The sequence below is a fragment of the Podarcis raffonei genome, chromosome 5 (assembly GCF_027172205.1).
Source record: "Podarcis raffonei isolate rPodRaf1 chromosome 5, rPodRaf1.pri, whole genome shotgun sequence".
Classification (NCBI taxonomy): Eukaryota; Metazoa; Chordata; class Lepidosauria; order Squamata; family Lacertidae; genus Podarcis; species Podarcis raffonei.
This window is the reverse complement of record NC_070606.1, coordinates 13,137,581-13,156,986: the sequence shown is the minus strand read 5'-3', so window position 1 is coordinate 13,156,986 and position 19,406 is coordinate 13,137,581. Positions and strand designations below refer to the sequence as shown.

The following is a 19,406-nucleotide window of genomic DNA, read 5'->3' as shown; positions in this document are numbered from 1 at the left end:
AGATAAATAGGTACCGCTCTGGTGGGAAGGTAAACGGTGTTTCCGTGCGCTGCTCTGGTTCGCCAGAAGTGGCATAGTCATGCTGGCCACATGACCCGGAAGCTGTACGCCGGCTCCCTTGGCCAATAAAGCGAGATGAGTGCTGTAACCCCAGAGTCGGTCACCACTGGACCTAATGGTCAGGGGTCCCTTTACCTTTACCTTTAAGGTGATACAGGGACACAGGTGGCGCTGTGGTCTAAACCACTGAGCCTAGGACTTGCCGATCAGAAGGTCGGCAGTTCGAATCCCCGTGACAGGGTGAGCTCCCATTGCTCGGTCCCAGCTCCTGCTAACCTAGCAGTTCAAAAGCACATCAAAGTGCAAGTAGATAAATAGGTACCGCTCCAGCGGGAAGGTCAACGGCATTTCTGTGTGCTGCTCTGGTTTCGCCAGAAGCGGCTTAGTCATGCTGGCCACATGACCCGGGAAAACTGTCTGCGGACAAACGCTGGCTCCCTCGGCCTGTAAAGCGAGATGAGCGGCAGAGTCGTTTGCGAATGGACTTAACTGTCAGGGTTCCTTTACCTTTAAGGAAAAGCAGGACATTCCGGGATCCAATGAGAAACTGGGATGGCTTCTGTAAATGCTAACAACTTCCATAATTCCTTTGATCCAAGTCGGGAACAGCCCGTTTCCTATTTGCAAGAGCAAAGCCTGGCTTGCTGATGACATGCAACATCCACTCATTATCTAATATTTTACTGCAACCTTCAGAATGAAACTCAATGCTTGAGCGTCTTTCCCATTAAAGCCGCTCTTTCTATTGGCTTCCGAAGGACAGGCAGGGCTGTGTCTCGGAGAATGCAGCGCGCGATACATCTGTCCTGCCCTGATGATGAAATGGGCTATTTATGAAATGACACCACGAAGACAATCATGTGCATAACTCATGGGCACATTTCTGGCTTATTATTTTTAATGATGACTTTCATGAAAACATTTGCGCCCGCCACCCGATGGCATGAAAATGCGGCGGTTTATGGTTTGAATCACCCTTGGGGGCTGGCCAATCGCAGAACATTATATTCTGTCACTCAGTTATCTTTGAAGCATTGCCAGCGGAGAAGCTGTGTGTAAAAATAGCCTGTGAGTGCCTGCTTGTTACTTGACACTGCGTGGCTATTCCAATACTCTTCCCCAACCATGTTCTACACTCGGTTCCTCCTTGCCTAAGATATATTTAAGTATGTTTTACGGACTTTGATTTCTCGCTTCGTTTCACCCATTTGGGCGGATCTTGAGGGGGGAAAGACTTGGCTGCTTCCACTTCGAAAAACCACTGTTCTCATTCACACAAAAGGATATGACTTACAGGAAGTCTGAGGGGTAAGCGAACTACTTTGGAAATAAATGTGCTGGGAAGCTGGCTCAGCTGAAGACAGCACCGTGGCCCTCTGCCTCTGATCAAAACACTTGGATCTAGAAGGTAAGGCACAAGAAACTGCATGGGTGTTGTGATGTGTGCTTTCAGCTGTGTGCGCAAGGGTAGCATGGAAGCACATCATGTGAAACTGATCAGATGCGAAACACGAAACAGTTTATTATTATTTTTTCCCCCATCAGGCCAGATCTCTTGAGCTCAGCTGAAAAGCAGGGAAGTTGTCCTCCAGATGGATAGATATTTTTGCTCTGATTTATCCAAGCCAATGTTGCAATCAAATGTAAAGATATTAAGGCTACGATTCCATACACATATGTGAGAGCAAGGGGCAGTAAGCTCTGTGGGACTTATTTCTGAGTAAACTTGCATAGGAGTGGGCTGTTCAGGTGTCACTACATATGAACTAAGGCTGCACAGCAAGGTTTATCATGTTTAGGTTTATTTTCTAGCTGAAGATTTACTTTCATAAATCTCAGATGTATATTACGCTGGGGTGTGGAGAATGCTGTTGGACACACAGTGTGACACAAACATTTGTCTAGACAGACATTGGTCTAATGTCAGTTAGATAGTCTTATGTCAGTTAATTACCTATGAAGCGAGGATAGTATTACTGGGACTATTCAACGGTATTCCCTTTAATCTAGGAAACCAATCCTCAACAGCTTGGACCTCTGAGGTCCAGATGCCACGATCTGAGCTCACAAAAACTGTGTTTCGTTATTACGACTTGTAATATACAGTGGTACCTCAGGCTACATACGTTTCACGTTACATACGCTTCAGGTTACGGACTCTGCTAACCCAGAAATAGTGCTTCAGGTTAAGAACTTTGCTTCAGGATGAGAACAGAAAACGTGCTCTGGCGGTGCGACAGCAGCAGGAGGCCCCATTAGCTAAAGTGGTGCTTCAGGTTAAGAACAGTTTCAGGTTAAGTACGGACCTCCGGAACGAATTAAGTACTTAACCTGAGGTACCACTGTACAAGCAGATTATGGAAATCCCTGTCCTCTTGTATTCCGTAATGCGTCTTGCACTATAGAAATTATAATAACTAATAGTCTTACACAAAATGGTGTAGATATAGAGTTACTGTGATGAGCAAGAAAAACATTTTTGCTTCTCTGCCAGTGCAGCAAGATACAAGCAGGTGGCAGTTGGAAACTCTTATTTTCTTATGGCAACAGCTTTGCAATAACAACGTTGCTTAGGGTCATTGTCCAAAATGGCCCTGAAAGGAAGACTAGAAAGGTATTCAGGCTAGGCCCGTCAGGCTCCTAGAAGCACAGAACCTGAGAGACAGCGAGCATTGTGTGAGAGTTGTGCCTTGTAGGCCAGGGGCTTGAAGCTGCTGAGATGTGGACAGCACTTGCTCTGTCATGGGACCAACATGTGGTCTGATGAGCAGGGGAGGGCACTAATGGTAGAAGCACACAAGCCAAGCTGACAACAGTGTGCCCACTTGTTCCTATTACCTCATCTTGAGACTTTAGTTCTTGCCCTGGAGACCCTGAGAAGGAGTCTAACGTTTGGAAGTCTCAAGTCAGCTAATGAGATTTGTTATTGCATATCCACCAACATTTCCCTGATGAAAATAGGGACATCCTATTCCATAATAAGGGACACGGGTGGCGCTCTGGGTTAAACCACAGAGCCTAGGACTTGCCGATCAGAAGGTCGGCGGTTTGAATCCCTGCGACAGGGTGAGCTCCCGTTGCTCGGTCCCTGTTCCTGCCAACCTAGCAGTTCGAAAGCTCGTCAAAGTGCAAGTAGATAAATAGGTACCGCTCTGGCGGGAAGGTAAACGGCGTTTCCGTGCGCTGCTCTGCTTCGCCAGAAGCAGCTTAGTCATGCTGGCCACATGACCCGGAAGCTGTACGCCGGCTCCCTCGGCCAATAAAGCGAGATGAGCGCCGCAACCCCAGAGTCGGCCAGGGGTCCCTTTACCATTTATTCCATAATAATAATTTTATGATTTATACCCCACCCATCTGACTGGGGTGACCCAGCCACTCTGAGTGGCTTGCAACATATATAAAAACATAATTAAACTTTTTAAAAAGCTTCCCACTACAGGGCTGCCTTCAGATGCCTTCTAAAGGTTGTATAGTTACTTATCTCCTAGGCTTGGTGGCCACATAACTCCAGACCCTCCAACATTTCTCTGGTGAAAATGGAGATGGCCTAAGGAAAAGAGGCACATTCTGGGATCAAATCAGAAACTGGGATGGCTTCTGTAAATCCAGGTCTGTCCCTGGAAAACAGGGACACTTGGAGAGTCTTCCTCAACCTTGGCCCTCCAGATGTTTTTGGCCTACAACTCCCATGATCCCTAGCTAGCAAGACCAGTGGTCAGGGATGATGGGGATTGTAGTCTCAAAACATCTGGAGGGCCGAGGCTGAGGAAGCCTGGTCTGCAGCAGCTGTACCCAGTGTACTGGATTTGGGGCTAAGGGGAAGATTTGGTTTCAGGCATTTTCCCTCGACGCCAAGAGCACCATTTTTTCCAGCCTAACAGCCATGACTCACTAAATAACTCTAGTCGGTCCTTGGTGTTCTATGCAACTTCTTCCTTCTTTCAGCACCCTTGCTCCATGGCCACCAAAGCAAGCTCAAGCCTCCATCTCTGGCAGGGGGCATAGGAACCAGCTCCTGGGGGGTGAGGTCCCTTCACACACCCCTAAAATATTTGAGGGAGGCTATTTCCCCAAGGTTGATGGGCATTGCCATTCAAATGGTGTGGATGCACTGTGTCATGTGACACCTGCCCCTCCCACATTTTCTTCAACTTGGCTCTCCTAAGAGGGGCTGATTTAGGCTGCTGACATTGCCACCACCTCTAGGCCACCCAGGTTGAAAAAGAGGGCTTAACATTTCTGTAAAAGAGGTATTGACAGCAAACCCTCCAAATGTTCTGGATTTCCAGAAGCCGGCCCAGTTTCTGATTTGATCCCGGAATGTCCTGCTTTTCCAATAGGGGCATCCCTATTTTCATCAGAGAAATGTTGGAGGGTTTGCAGTTATGTGACCCCCCCCCCCCCGAGCCAAGTAAATATACAACCTTTAGAAGACATCTGAAGGTAGCCCTGTATAGGGAAGTTTTTTAAAAAAAATGTTTAATGTTTTGTTGTGTTTTTCTATATGTTGCAAGCCACCCAGAGTGGCTGGAGGAACCCAGTCAGATGGGTGGGTTATAAATAATAAGATCATCATTAATATTATTATAGAATAGGACATCCCTAGTTTCATCGGAGAAATGTAGGCGGATATGAGCTTGTCTGCTACACAACTATTAAAGAGCCTTCTCTTTTTCAACTAGCAGCTTTTAATCATGACTCCAGCAAGAACAGAAAGCCCAACATGCTTCAAAACCGTACTGTGTCAAACCCACTAACTATTGGTGCCCCCTCAAAATGTGACCAGTTTGGGTCTAATAACTGGCGTGGAGGCTCCAGTGCTCAGCCCAGAAGATGGAAGGGGTCCTAAGAGCCCAGATTTTGCGTGCAAAAAGTATCAGGCGCAATTCTGGTGGGGAAGGGGAACGCTCCTGCTAGTGGCCTTGACAACAGAGACTAGACAGGCTTCTCAAAAAGCCTGACAAACAATTGAATAAAATAATCATCTCCTCTTCAGCCTGTGCTCCCATGCACACACACAGTTAAATTTAACTTCATAAACCCTTCTGTGTGACTTATCATCGGGACATTCAAGATGTGTATTCATATTAGGCAAAAAGCCTGACCTCCCTCCCTCCCTCCAACAGATAGCTGGCAAAATATTTGCCCGCCAGCTTACCCAAGCTGAAGGTTATGGCAGTGGCTGACCCAAGGAATCGCTGAATTCTTAGAGCAGGAGCCAAAACCTGGGAAACCAAACACCATGTTATGTCTCCCTATCTGCTGCCTCGAGTTGCTAAGCGTCATGTACATTCTGCTTTGATTATGTCTGCTTTGGCGATAACTGGAGTTCAGCTGAAAGCTCCTGAGAACCGTGTGGGACCAAGAAAATGGAGAGATGAGGCTGGAAAAGCCTGGCAGGCAACCAAGCATGGTCAGATTAGCAGTTTCGGGCAGGGCTTGACCTCAGATTTATCTGCTCTGCTTACAACTTTGCTCCCTCGCTGTGCCTCTAGACTTGTTGTTTAGTCATTTAGTCGTGGCCGACTCTTCGTGACCCCATGGACCAGAGCATGCCATGTCTTCCACTGTCTCCCACAGTTTGGTCAAACTCATGTTCGTAGCTTCGAGAACACTGTCCAACCATCTCATCCTCTGTCGTCCCCTTCTCCTTGTGCCCTCCATCTTTCCCAACATCAAGGTCTTTTCCAGGGAGTCTTCTCTTCCCATGAGGTGGCCAGAGTATTGGAGCCTCAGCTTCAGGATCTGTCCTTCCAGTGAGCACTCAGGGCTGATTTCCTTAAGAATGGACATGTTTGATCTTCTTGCAGTCCATGCAGCATGTTTGATCTTCTTGCAGTCAAGAGTCTCCTCCAGCACCATAATTCAAAAGCATCAATTCTTCGGCGATCAGCCTTCTTTATGGTCCAGCTCCCTAACACACCACACCTGTATAATACCACCTTCGCAACATACATCCGGAATTTCCCGGACATAGCGAAAGGTAACAGCAAAGGTTGCAAGGTTTTTAGCTGGGGCAATTAGAATAAGACCCACTATTTGACTATTGATTCAGAACCCTGAAATGTATTTTATACCACTGACTTTTTATTTCTATTCTTTGTATATCGTATTGTTGTTTTATTGCAATGGCCGATGGCTGACGCAAATAAAGTTTCATTCATTCATTCCAGGACGTAGCCGGGATTGGGCCATCAGAAACAGTATCCGGGCAGAAATTGCTTAAATGTCTGGGAAAAATCTGGATTTATGGCAACCCATGTTAGAAGTGTAGATTTTGGCGAATTTCCTTAAAAATAGCTCAAAAACTTGAATATTATTATTTTTTAGATTTTAGAAAAAGAAAAAAAAAGGTCAATGACTTTGTGCAAAACTAAAAAAAGCCGGGTCCCAGATTTTCTGGGCTCCGTGGCCAATCTTGTCATGGGTCTCTCCCCCTCCTCCCTCCCATTTCTTTCAGCCACCTTCACTTTGGAGTGGGGGGGGGCCCTTTCCCCACTCAGCCTCCCCGCCTGTTTCTCTTCCCAAGGGCAACATGACCTTTCCTTTCATCAACTTCCAGCCTCAGGGGTGCCAACTTGAATAAAATATGGGGGGGGGCGCAAGTACGCCCCGCACTGCATAATCAATTGCGTGCTACGGTGTACACACACCATTTGAATGATGTGCCCATCAACTTTGTGGGGCCCTGGGCCCCTCAAATATTTTATGGGGGTTGGGGCAAAGGGATCTTGGCCCCAGGACTTGGCTCCTTTATCCAGCCCGCAGCTTTTTTTATCCTTGGGAGAAGATTGCCAAAAAACTGAGCAACAGCCAGAGCAGGGCCGTCTTACCCATAGGTGCTAGGAGTGCAGGGCACCCAGGCACCAGGCTCTCAGGGGCGCCAGGCTGTGATGGCCTGGGAGTCGGACTCGGAGGCTGAACGTGAAGAATCCCAGCCTGCACAGGAGTCCCCGCCTCCAGAACCAGCTGAGCCGGGGCTGGGGCTTGAGCCTGAAGGGTCCTCACCTGTGCCGGGTCCTCAGGTGCAGACACCAGCTGAGTCTGCTCTGGCCCCTGAGGTGATGGAGGACCCATTGCCTGCAGGTGCTCCACTCTCAGCCCCGTCAGGGGAAGATGAGGTTGCCTCTGGGTCCGGTAACCCTCCAGCCTCTCCTGAGCTGCAGAGGCTCAGGGCAGAGAGACGGAGGGAGCTAAGTTCCCACAGGAGGAGTGCTCGCCTCCAGGCCAGGAGGGGTGAGTCACCCCGGTGGACCGGGGCCGCCCTATGCCTCGGGGCAGATAAAAGCCAGCCAGCCCCAGGTTGCAGGAGCAGCATTGTTGGTAGCCTGTTCCTGCCTGCACCCTGTCCTGCTCTCCTGCAGAGTTCCTGACCCCACCTGACTCCCTGCCTTGGACCCCGTTTCAGCTTTGACGGACAGCCTCCATACCGCACCCTCGACCTCGGACTGGACTTGGACCTCGCCACACGGTTAACCCTTGGGACCAGCACACAGGCCAAGAGTCCGGGGCCCAAGAGTTGAGTCTAGGGAGGAGCCTGCCCATTGGTCGGAGCGCCGTGACAGGCTCTTCTGCTGTGGGCGGCTCTGTGCCATGAGTTCAGGGGTGACCAAGCCAGCGAGACGCTGAGGCGACTGGCTGGTTCTGCACTCCTGCGCACCTGGAACTGGGCAACTGGGGGGGGGCTGCTGGGCAGATCTTTCTCCCCGGCACCACATATGCTTAAGACAGCTCTGATCTAGAGTCCATGCTCATACCTTCCAACATTTCTCTGATGAAAAGAGGGGTATCCTATTCCATTATTACTATTATTATTATTATTATTATTATTATTATTATTATTATTATACTACAGTGGTACCTCGGGTTAAGTACTTAATTCGTTCCGGAGGTCCGTTCTTAACCTGAAACTGTTCTTAACTTGAAGCACCACTTTAGCTAATGGGGCCTCCCGCTGCTGCTGCGCCGCCGGAGCACGATTTCTGTTCTCATCCTGAAGCAAAGTTCTTAACCCGAGGTAATATTTCTGGGTTAGCGGAGTCTGTAACCTGAAGTGTATGTAACCTGAAGCATATGTAACCCGAGGTACCACTGTACTCTGGGCAGCTTCCAACATACATAAAAACACAATAAAACATTAAACATTAAAAAAAACTGCTTTCAGGTGTCTTCTAAAGATTGCAGAGTTATTCATCCCCTTGGCTCGGGGGTCGGAAAACTCCGTACCCTCCAACATTTCTCCGAAGAAAATAGGGACGCCCTAAGGAAAAGCGGGACATTCCAGGATGTAATCAGAAACCCGGGCAGCTTCTGTAAATCCAGGACTGTCCCTGGAAAATAGGGACCCTGGGAGGGTTTGCATGTTTAATGCCTGGGTAGAATGCAAGTTTGCAAACTTCCACGTTCCCAACATCAAGCCACACTTACAAAGGAAAACAACAACTTGGGGGGCTGCTGGCTTCTCCATAAGAAGTCAGCCCACTTCCTCCTCGCCTCCTTTTTCCGTTCCAGCCAATGGAAGCAATCGACTGACAAGCGATTGCAATAAAGGAGAGCCCTTATGCCCCTGTTATGACCTATGAACGGAAGGGGCAGGACCTCTCTGTTCCTCTTTCTTAATTGCTTGTCAATCACAGCTGCAGGCCCCCCCTTTTTTTGCTCCCCTTTGCCAGAACTGTGGAATGACTGTGGAAAGGAGCGGAATTATTTGTGGCAGCGGCAGGTGCACAGATTGAACCGAAAGGAGTCAGCTTGAGCAGTGGCAGGTTACTTTTAATTATAAATAAAGCTTCGCAGAAAGCAGTTCATTTGAAGCTGGGCTTGGCGGTGGGCCTGGAACCGGTTCTGAATGTCAGGCCTCAGCCCTGGTCGAAACAGTAATTAAGGAGGGCGCATGAAGTATGTGCAGAAATTCGTCTCTCGCTGCTCAGTAACTGCCACTTTCCTGCACATGCATATGGCATTGATCTGCAGACATGCCTTCCGGACAGACTAGCGTGAGACAAGTTGTGTGAGAATAAGGGTGTTGTGGGGATGTTCCAGTGTGTCTACTGCAGGGGTCGGCAACCTAAGGCCTATGGACCACAACCGGCCCATGGGGGTCATTTCACCGACCCATGGACCCTGCCTCCTGCTCGGTCGGCTCCCGTGCGCTGCGCTAAACCGGAGTGGAGCAGAGCGGGGACCGCCTTCAGCGATGCTAGCCAGCTTCCCATTGGCTGCAGGAAGGTCCTGCAGCCAATGGGAAGCTGCGCACACATCCTACGCACTGGAAGGAACACCGGAAATAGTGTTTGTGCATGTGCACACGCACACACACACACTCCGGCCCACTGTGGAATCTGCAAGACCGTGAACCGGCCCAAGCCACAAAATCTTTGCCGACCCCTGGTCTACTGTGTTGAGTACGTAAGAGATGGTACACTCCACAATTAGTCGAAAGCAACCCAACCCCCTTCTCAAAGCACCATAAAAATGTGTAAAAAAGAGGCAAAACGATGCACCTTTTTAACCATTCTTTCATCATGCTTAACATACCCTCCAACATTTCTCCAATTATAATGTTGTTGTTGTTTAGTCGTTTAGTCATGTCTGACTCTTCGTGACCCCATGGACCAGAGCACGCCAGGCACTCCTGTCTTCCACTGCCTCCCGCAGTTTGGCCAGACTCATGCTGGTAGCTTCGAGAACACTGTCCAACCATCTCGTCCTCTGTCGTCCCCTTCTCCTTGTGCCCTCCATCTTTCCCAACATCAGGGTCTTTTCCAGGGAGTCTTCTCTTCTCATGAGGTGGCCAAAGTCTTGGAGCCTCAGCTTCAGGATCTGTCCTTCCAGTGAGCACTCAGGGCTGATTTCCTTCAGAATGGAGAGATTTGACCTTCTTGCAGTCCATGGGACTCTCAAGAGTCTCCTCCAGCACCATAATTCAAAAGCATCAATTCTTCGGCGATTAGCCTTCTTTATGGTCCAGCTCTCACTTCCATACATCCCTTCTGGGAAAACCATAGCTTTTACTATACGGACCTTTGTTGGCAAGGTGATGTCTTTGCTTTAGAATAGGGACGTCCTATTCCATAACAACAACAATTTTATTATTTATACCCCACCCATCTGACTGGTTTGTCCCAGCTGCTCCAACATATATGAAAACAGTAAACATTTTTTCAAAAAACGTATCCTATTCCATAATAATAATATTTTTATGATTTATACCCCACCCATCTGACTGGGGTGCCCCAACCACTCTGGGTGGCTTGCAACATATATAAAAACATAATAAAACATTTTTTAAAAAACTTCCCTATACAGGGCTGCCTTCAGATGTCTTCTAAAGGTTGTATAGTTATCTCCTTGGCTTGGGGGTTGCATAAGTCCATACCCTCCAATATTTATCTGATGACAATAGGGAGACCTTAAGGAAAAGTGGGCCATTCTAGGATTCAATCAGAAACTGGGACAGCTTCTGTAAATCTGAGACTGTTCCTGAAAAATAGGGACAATTGGAGGGTCTGTTATGTTGTGGTTTTAAATATGAGAGGCCACTGTATTAAGGGTAGCACTTATGTCTTACCCATGGCAAATATTCTTTTCAGACCTCCTCAGAATCAGAGGCCTCTAGATTTCAAGATATTCTGGGGCTCTGGGACTTGGAGACAACTTTGGGATGTTGGAATGGCTTCTAAGTTTTTGAAACCTCCCCCCAGCTATTCATGAATGGGCAATGCCAGGCAGAGAGAGGTGTGAGGAGGCAGACAGACAGGGCCGCGAATGCGATTCTGTGACTGACAGCTGTAGCATCTAAGTCAAGGAAGGACTTTACCAGTGCTCCCTTTTCACTTCTGATTTCAGTGCTGGCAGCAGCCACAAAATCTGTCTGGTCAACCTGCACTCAAAATTTATTGAAATTGAGGGGAAATGTCATTGAAATTATTGTGGATGGGGTGCATGGTTTCTGTTGCGGTCAGCTTACTTACAAAGTGGCCAAGGGGTGTTTGTGAGTTTCCTTCATTTTATTCTGCAAATTATCTCTGCACTCAGCAGCCTTCTTGGGTGCCTGTGCTAAAAGGTAAAGGTAAAGGGACCCCTGACCATTAGGTCCAGTTGTGACCGACTCTGTGGTTACGGTGCTCATCTCGCTTTATTGGTCAAGGGAGCCGGCGTTCAGCTTCCGGGTCATGTGGCCAGCATGACTAAGCCGCTTCTGGCGAACCAGAGCAGCGCACGGAAACGCCGTTTACCTTCCCACCGGAGCGGTACCTATTTATCTACTTGCACTTTGACGTGCTTTCGAACTGCTAGGTTGGCAGGAGCAGGGACCGAGCAATAGGAGTTCACCCCGTCGCGGGGATTCGAACCACCGACCTTCTGATCGGCAAGTCCTAGGCTCTGTGGTTTAACCCACAGCGCTACCTGCGTCCCTCTATTATGTCCTCAGCTGGGCTTTCCTGTAAGTGCAGAAGCTAGGGATGCTGTCTGGTCTGTATCGGGCTACAGCTTGTTTCTGTTTTTAAGAGAATTCTTCTTACTTGTAAAGAAATCAGTGCAGAAAAGTAAAAGGAAGCACTTCCCTTAAAAACAAAGTCAGCCTCCCACACTTCCATAACAACCCAGGGGAATAAATCATGACTTTTTAAAAAAATCAGGAAGTTCGGGCAGCTGGGGAGGCTGCTGTGTGTTGAAGAAATGTCTAATGGGAAGAAGAATGCGTTTACCAACCTTGCCCCCCGAAACGATAAAGTAGGCTCAATCCTGCAACCAACCGATGTTAGAAATAAATTCTAAGGCGCCCTGTGAAAAAGGCAGGTCTCTTTTGCCATTGAATAAAATTTGTGGCAAATTGGAGGGCAGGTTTTAGCACGGCAGCAACTTGCCAAATTCCAGCAAGCTGGATATTTTCATACATGGATGAATATATCCCTAAAATGGCACCACTTGCGAATCTCTATTGAGAAAGGTGGATTCTGCAAATAAGTCAAATGGAAGGGGATGACAGCCTTCTTGCCCAATAGGGTGTCTGCATGACAAATAGCAGTGCAGCAGGTGCTGTTTACTCTGCTCACTCTGTCCTCATGCTGGGTTTGGCTTCACTGATACATAACAGACACCCGACAGCTTGTAATGCTACAGCAGCCTATTGTTGACAGTGATTGACAACTGGTGGCTGGCCAGCTCTAGAAGCACTTGGCAGAAGTGGATTATCAATGCCCATTTCAACCTGGGTTGAGGCCTGATTTTCGCCTTGGTTGCTCTGACGGGCAACTTGTTTCTGGAAAGGAACAGCGCGGAATAGGTTTGCGCCGATTCTCCTTAATTTCCCAGCAGCTTTTGATACCACCAACCGTTGTGGTTTGCCAGATGTACTGTGTGGGTTGGGAGGTGGAGGCCTGGTGATAAGGCGAGTCCACTCTGACCTTGTGTGTTATGTACTGAACTTCTCACCCTAGTCCAGCAGGGGGATACAGTGGTACCTTGGGTTAAGTACTTAATTCGTTCTGGAGGGCACGAATGTACTTAACCTGTACTTAACCTGAAACTGTTCTTAACCTGAAGCACCACTTTAGCTAATGGGGCCTCCTGCTGCCGCCGTGCCGCCAGAGCACGATTTCTGTTCTCAACCTGAAGCAAAGTTCTTAACCTGAAGCACTATTTCTGGGTTAGCGGAGTCTGTAACCTGAAGCGTATGTAACCCGAGGTACCAGTGTACTGTAGATAGTTTTCACTCAGGTCCACATATGCAAATAAGGGATTGAAAGTGACGTTCAGTGATTGGATAGTTACAGAAAGTGTTACATTTGCATTGTAGTGGAGCTCTATATAAGCAGGCTAGCTGAACCCTTCAGTTCAGTTCAGTTCAGTTCAGTTCTGGCCTGTAAATAAACAAGAGCTGTTTGAAGAATTGCTGTGCCGTCTGATATGTTCACCCACAACTTAACATTGTGGGGTACATTTCAGAAAATTTCATTGTATAAAGCCGTGGGGGGGGGGTTAGCAGGGAATTGGGAGCAAGGTACACTGTTGACACTCATTGTCTTCATAGGTACATAGGAGAGAGAAAATAAAATTTTAGAACCAGAAGCGATTGGTCTCTCAAAACTGATTCTGAGAAGAGAATAGAACAAGATGGGTGTATTTGTTGTTCTTTTATCGCACAAGAAACCAAGGGTAGGGAACTTGTGACTTTGAGATATTGCGTGGACAGGCGGAGTCCCCCAAACCCTGGGCGGCACCCGAGTGGAATAACGACTCAAGACAACGAGCTATGAGATTAAAATTGGCCACAACTTTATTATGTTTCAGATGTGGGTAGACCTTGGCTCAGTCATTGGGCGTTATCCCTCCCAGTCCCCCGCTGGAGATTTGGGCATAGCTGTCAACCGTCCCTTATTTGGTGGGAAACTCCCTTATCTCAGCACCATGTCCCGCTGCTGTCCCTTACTGATGATGTCCCTTAAGTTTCCCAGGTTTCAAGGGAAGCAGCTCCTCTCCCTCCCTCCCTGCCGGCCAGGGAGGAGGGAGGCTCCAACTGTGTTGCTTGGCTGCATTGCTCACCCAATAAGGAGTCTAAGAATGACTGGGGGGGGTGGAGCTTGCAGGCCTTGTGCCGATCAAATCGGCTGCGTTGCCTGGGGACTCGCCTTTGCTCAGCGCTTCCCAGCGGAGAGGTGACGGTGGTTTTCCTTGCTGCATCCCCTTTGCGGGGTTGCTGCGCTGTGGGAACCACCGCTTGAGGCTTCGTTTGGCTGCTGGCTGGGCTTTCTGCCTTTGGCTCAGAAGTTGAACCTACCTGTGCTTGGAAAATCCCTTATTTTGGCTGCTGATCCCTTATTTTGGAGGCTGCTGGTCCCTTATTTTCAAATCTGTAAGTTGACAGCTATGGATCTGGGGAACATCAGGGTTATCTGGGGGGAGGGGGGCTGGCTCTGGAGAACATATGTTCAAGCAGAGAGCCCGCGCCCCATTACGCCACCGTCGCAGGGGAGAACAATGACAACCTCTAGGCGTACGGCCAATGCCTCCCCTCAAAACAACCCCTTTAACGGGGAACCCTGTGATCGCTGCCACAAAGAGGAGGGGGTGTGGGTCACTGCTACACGCCCACCCCCATTTAGGGAAGATAGACTAAAGGATTCCGCCCAAGGCCTGAAACTGCCAAAGTTGTGATGCTTTGCTATGGGAAAGGCAAACCTGCCAATGCAGGGAAATTCCTTTCTGGCCCTTCAACAGTGACCTTGATGTAGCAGCGCCCGCATACCTGTAAAGAAAAGGTGAACCTGCAAAAGAAGACTTAACTGAGGGAGGGGAGGGTGGGAGAAGCTCTGGAGCCAATTGATGATTCCCAGGTAAAATCCTCCCCCTATTGTGTGGGCAGGGTGGTCCCTCCCCCTTCCTGGCCTGATCACCTTGGCAACGCCTCCCCAGGCAGGATTGGGCTGAGGTAGGCGGAGAACTCCAGGTATCCCACCTGGTGAAGGCAAAGCCAAGCCTGTGCTAATGGGAACCGCATAGGGTCCAGGGGGCTGCATGCACCACACAAAGGGCGCCCCTCCATTTAATGTGGGGAGCAGTCATTATTTGATTCCAACATCTTGAAAAATCTGCAGTAGCCTCCTATGAGCCATAGCTGTCAACGTTTCCCCTTTTTTAAGGGAAATTCCCTTATTCCAAATAGGATTACTCACAAGAAAAGGGAAAAGTTGACAGCTATGCTATGAGCTCCCAAGCCAAGCTCAAGTTTGTGTTGGGCCAAGGACACCTATTCATTTAAAAAAGAAGCAATTTTTTAAAAAGTATATTAATATACCCTCCAAAAAAAGTGAAATAAACAAATGCAAAATATACAGAAGAGTAAGTATCATTATGGCTTCTGGTTCAGATAGATTGAATGCAGAATTTTATAAAAACCTTTTCAAATGAGTTATTCACCTCCTTTGTTTCAGCTGTTTAATTATTGCTGTTTAACTTCTAATTTCCCTAGTAAGACATGGAATGAGATGGGTGCAATATTAATACATTAAAAAAGATAAAGATCTTAATTTAACTATGTTGTATGTTTCCATTTTATTATTGGGTCAAGGTTATAAAATATATTTAATAATCTATGCTAGCAGATGGAATAACAGAGCAATCCTACTACAGAAAGCCGGTGCAAATTATGCTGGTATAATTCACCCCTATTCCAAACGCGATTTAGATTAAGGTTACCAGATGTCCCCGTTTCCCGGGGACAGTCCCCGGATTTACAAATCAGTCCCCATACAAAATCCACTGAAGTTGAAAAGTGTCCCCGGATTCATTGAAAAAAATCTGGTAATCTTAATTTAGAAGGAATCTGAAGGAATTTGACATGCAGCACTCTTTTTGCTGGCTAAATTCTGCTGGGTTGCCAGGTCGCATGGCTGAGTTGAAAGGGCACACTGCACAATTGTCCCATTTTAAGCAGGACATGCCTGATAACGGAAGCCTTCCTGGCTTCTGATCCCAATCCTGAATGTCCCGTTTGGGCTCCTGCGCTCTGGCCGTGCCAGAGAGGGGGACCCAAAGACACACAATTTGGGGTTCCAAGCTGTAGTGAGAGTCAGTTGGCTCACACCAGAGTGTGGCACCAAGAAGGGGAACCAAAAGATGCTCTTTCTTTACCCCTGTGTGTCTTCTTTCTCCTTTCACCGCGGCTTTCCAGTTGATATAATAATTTAATAATAATAATAATAATTTATTATATATACCCCGCCCATCTGGCTGGGTTTCCCCAGCCACTCTGGGCGGCTTCCAATTGAATATTAAAAACAATACAGCTTCAGACATTAAAAACTTCCCTAAACAGGGCCGCCTTGAGTTGTCTTCTAAAAGTAAAATAGTTATTTATTGCCTTGACATCTGCTGGGAGGGCATTCCACAGGGCAGGCGCCACTACCGAGAAGGCACTCTGCCTAGTTCCCTGTAACCTCACTTCTCGCAGGGAGGGAACCGCCAGAAGTACGTTGGCAGCGGCAGCATCAGTTGGGTTTCTTTTGGCGCTGTGGGTTAAACCACAGAGCCTAGGACTTACCGATCGGCAGTTCAAATCCCCGCGACAGGATGAGCTCCCGTTGCTCGGTCCCTGCTCCTGTCAACCTAGCAGTTCGAAAGCACGTCAAAGTGTAAGTAGATAAATAGGTACCGCTCCGGTGGGAAGGTAGACGGCGTTTCAATGCGCTGCTCTGGTTCGCCAGAAGTGGCTTAGTCATGCTGGCCACATGACCCGGAAGCTGTACGCCGGCTCCCTCGGCCAATAAAGTGAGATGAGCGCCGCAATCCCAGAATCGGTCACGACTGGACCTAATGGTCAGAGGTCCCTTTACCTATGACTTTTTAAGCAGCACCGCCCTCCTCTTGCGTCGCCATTGGCAGAAGCTGGCGCTCCATCAGAGCAAACTCCTCTTTTTATTGGCTAGCACTACAGCAGGTAGTCTTTAGCCACGGCCACTCTAAACTTCACTGTTGGAGGGTATGAAAGTTCTAGTGGCTAAGTCTCAGCTAAGCTAGGGTCAGGGACTTACACAGGCATGGCCCCAGCTGAGAGCCCAAGATCTGCCAAATCCAAACTCTCTCTTCGCAGTGGATCTTGGGTTCGAGTTGTTCTGTAAATTACAGTGGAACTTTACCTACCTGAGGGGAGCACAGCAGTGTGTGCCCGAATGTCTGTGTCATAGCTGTCAACTTACAGATTTGAAAATAAGGGACCAGCAGCCTCGAAAATAAGGGATCAGAAGCCAAAATAAGGGATTTTCCAAGCACAGGTAGGTTCAACTTCTGAGCCCCTCCGAGCCAAAGGCAGAAAGCCCAGCCAGCAGCCAAACGAAGCCTCAAGCCTCAAGGAAAACCACCGTCACCTCTCTGCTGGGAAGCGCTGAGCAAAGGCGAGTCCCCAGGCAACGCGGCCGATTTGATCAGCACAAGGCATGCAAGCTCCACCCCTCAGTCGTTCTCAGACTCCTTATTGGGTGAGCAAAGCAGCCAAGCAACACAGTTGGAGCCTCCCTCCTCCCTGGCTGGCAAGGAGGGAGGGAGAGGAGCTGCTTCCTTTGAAACCCGGGAAATTTAAGGGACATCATCAGGACATGGCGCTGGGATAAGGGACTGTCCTGCCAAATAAGGGACGCTTGACAGCTATGGTCTGTGTGCAAGTGAGTGTGAGAGCTGGAGTATTCTTATTTTTGTCCTCTCATTGTGGTCAACGGGAGGATACTAAATACGCCAGCTCTACGGCTGCTGTAGTTTTAGGGCCTTTGGGAGTGTGTGTCAAAAGGACATGGGGTCCTGTGGATTCATAGCTTCCCCCATCATAGTCCTAACACCAACAGAAGCCCACTGGCGAAATGGCACTCGGGAGTCCTCCAGCAGTGAGCTTCTCTCTCAGCTGGCAGTGCCCCCTCAGTATTTAATTGCTCCATTAATCCCAAAATGTGAAGGGAAGGGTCAATTGGGGCTTATCAGTAGGATTACAGTGGCTGAGTGCATGAAAATAATCTTAACAAATGTAAGATCCAAAAAGAGCCAACCATTATTTTATTTTATTGGTACCCAGGCTGAGACCCTACCTGCCCGCAGACTGTCTCGCCAGAGTAGTTATCTCCCGCTTGGACTACTGCAATGCGCTCTACGTGGGGCTACCTTTGAAAGTGACTCAGAAACTACAACTAATCCAGAATGCGGCAGCTAGACTGGTGACTGGGAGTGGCCGCCGAGACCACATAACACCGATCTTGAAAGACCTACATTGGCTCCCAGTACGTTTCCGAGCACAATTCAAAGTGCTGGTGTTGACCTTTAAAGCCCTAAACGGTCTCGGCCCAGTATACCTGAAGGAGCGTCTCCACCCCCATCATTCTGCCCGGACGCTGAGGTCCAGCGCCGAGGGCCTTCTGGCGGTTCCCTCATTGCGAGAAGCAAAGCTACAGGGAACCCGGCAGAGGGCCTTCTCAGTAGTGGCACCCGCCCTGAGGAACGCCCTCCCGTCAGATGTCAAAACGATAAACAACTACCTGACATTCAGAAGACATCTTAAGGCAGCCCTGTTCAGGGAAGTTTTTAATGTATGATATTTTAGTGTTTTTTGGTTTCTATGGAAGCCTCCCAGAGTGGCTGGGGAAACCCAGCCAGATGGGCGGGGTACAAATAATAAATTATTATTATTATTATTATTATTATTATTATTATTATTATTATTTTGCTCCTTGAGGCAAAGAAAATATTTGGTCATGTTGAATGGAAAAAATAAAGGTATAAAATATAAATTTAATTAGGGGAAATTATTGGGGAAGCATTTCATGATAAATCTATAGCAAACCTAACACGTTCTCCATCTATTTTCAGCATGGGACAAAAGGATGGCCAATTATGCTTGCTATGTTCATAGAGCCATTGGCTCCCTGCCCCCCGGCCCAAGAAAACAGAATTAAAGAATCAGAACTTTTATTTTAAAGAAACACCCCCCAACATCAGGTCAACTAACATGTGGGGGTTGGTTTCATGGTGACAGAATATTGGGGCTTGGCTAGGAAGGATAACCCTCCCCTGAGTGTGTGTGTGTGTGTGTGTGTGTGTGTATATTATACCCCGCCCATCTGGCCGGGCTTCCCCAGCCACTCTGGGCAGCTTCCAACAAAATATTAAAATACAGTAATGCATCAAACATTAAAAGCTTCCCTAAACAGGGCTGCCTTCAGGTGTATTCTAAAAGTCTGATAGTTGTTTATCTCTTTGACATCTGATAAGAGGGTGTTCCACAGGGCGGGTGCCACTACCGAGAAGGCCCTCTGCCTGGTTCCCTGTAACTTGGCTTCTCGCAGTGAGGGAACTGCCAGAAGGCCCTCGGCACTGGACCTCAGTGTCTGGGCAGAACAATGGAGGTGGAGACACTCCTTCAGGTATACTGGACCGAGGCAGTTTATTCTTTTCTTTTCTTTTAAATATATTTTTTACTAAATTTTACATAACAAATTTAAATTCAAACGCACCATTCAGCTCTTCGTTTAGGATTCTCTGAATCCTTAGACTTCCCTCTGCCCTTCCATGGCTACCATTATCAATCTTTTTTTCCCCTCAGCTGCTTATCTTATGTTCCCCAATTTTTTTAAAAAAAAAAATAGTCTGTTTTCCCATAGTTTTTCATACATTACAAGCATCACTCAAATCCTGCCAATGTTTTTAGTTGTTTACAGTGTTCTCTTAAATACTTTATGAATTTTCCCCATTCCTTTTTAGAATTCTTCACATACACACACACACACACACATATTCAAACCCTCATTGCTATGTGCAAGACGGGGGGGGGGGGTGAACGAATGCATAGGAATTAAAGAATGGGT

At 47.9% G+C, this 19,406-nt stretch overlaps 1 protein-coding gene across 2 annotated transcripts in view; it reads left to right on the top strand.

Moving 5' to 3' along the window:
* Positions 1-1,038: 1,038 nt before the first annotated feature.
* The window catches only part of C5H10orf71 (chromosome 5 C10orf71 homolog), a 33,300-nt gene continuing 14,932 nt past the window's right edge, over positions 1,039-19,406 (top strand). For both annotated transcript variants that reach the window (XM_053387888.1, XM_053387886.1), the window contains exon 1: positions 1,039-1,468. The gene's annotated coding sequence lies outside the window, so the exon portion shown is untranslated. The remainder of the gene's footprint in view (positions 1,469-19,406) is intronic.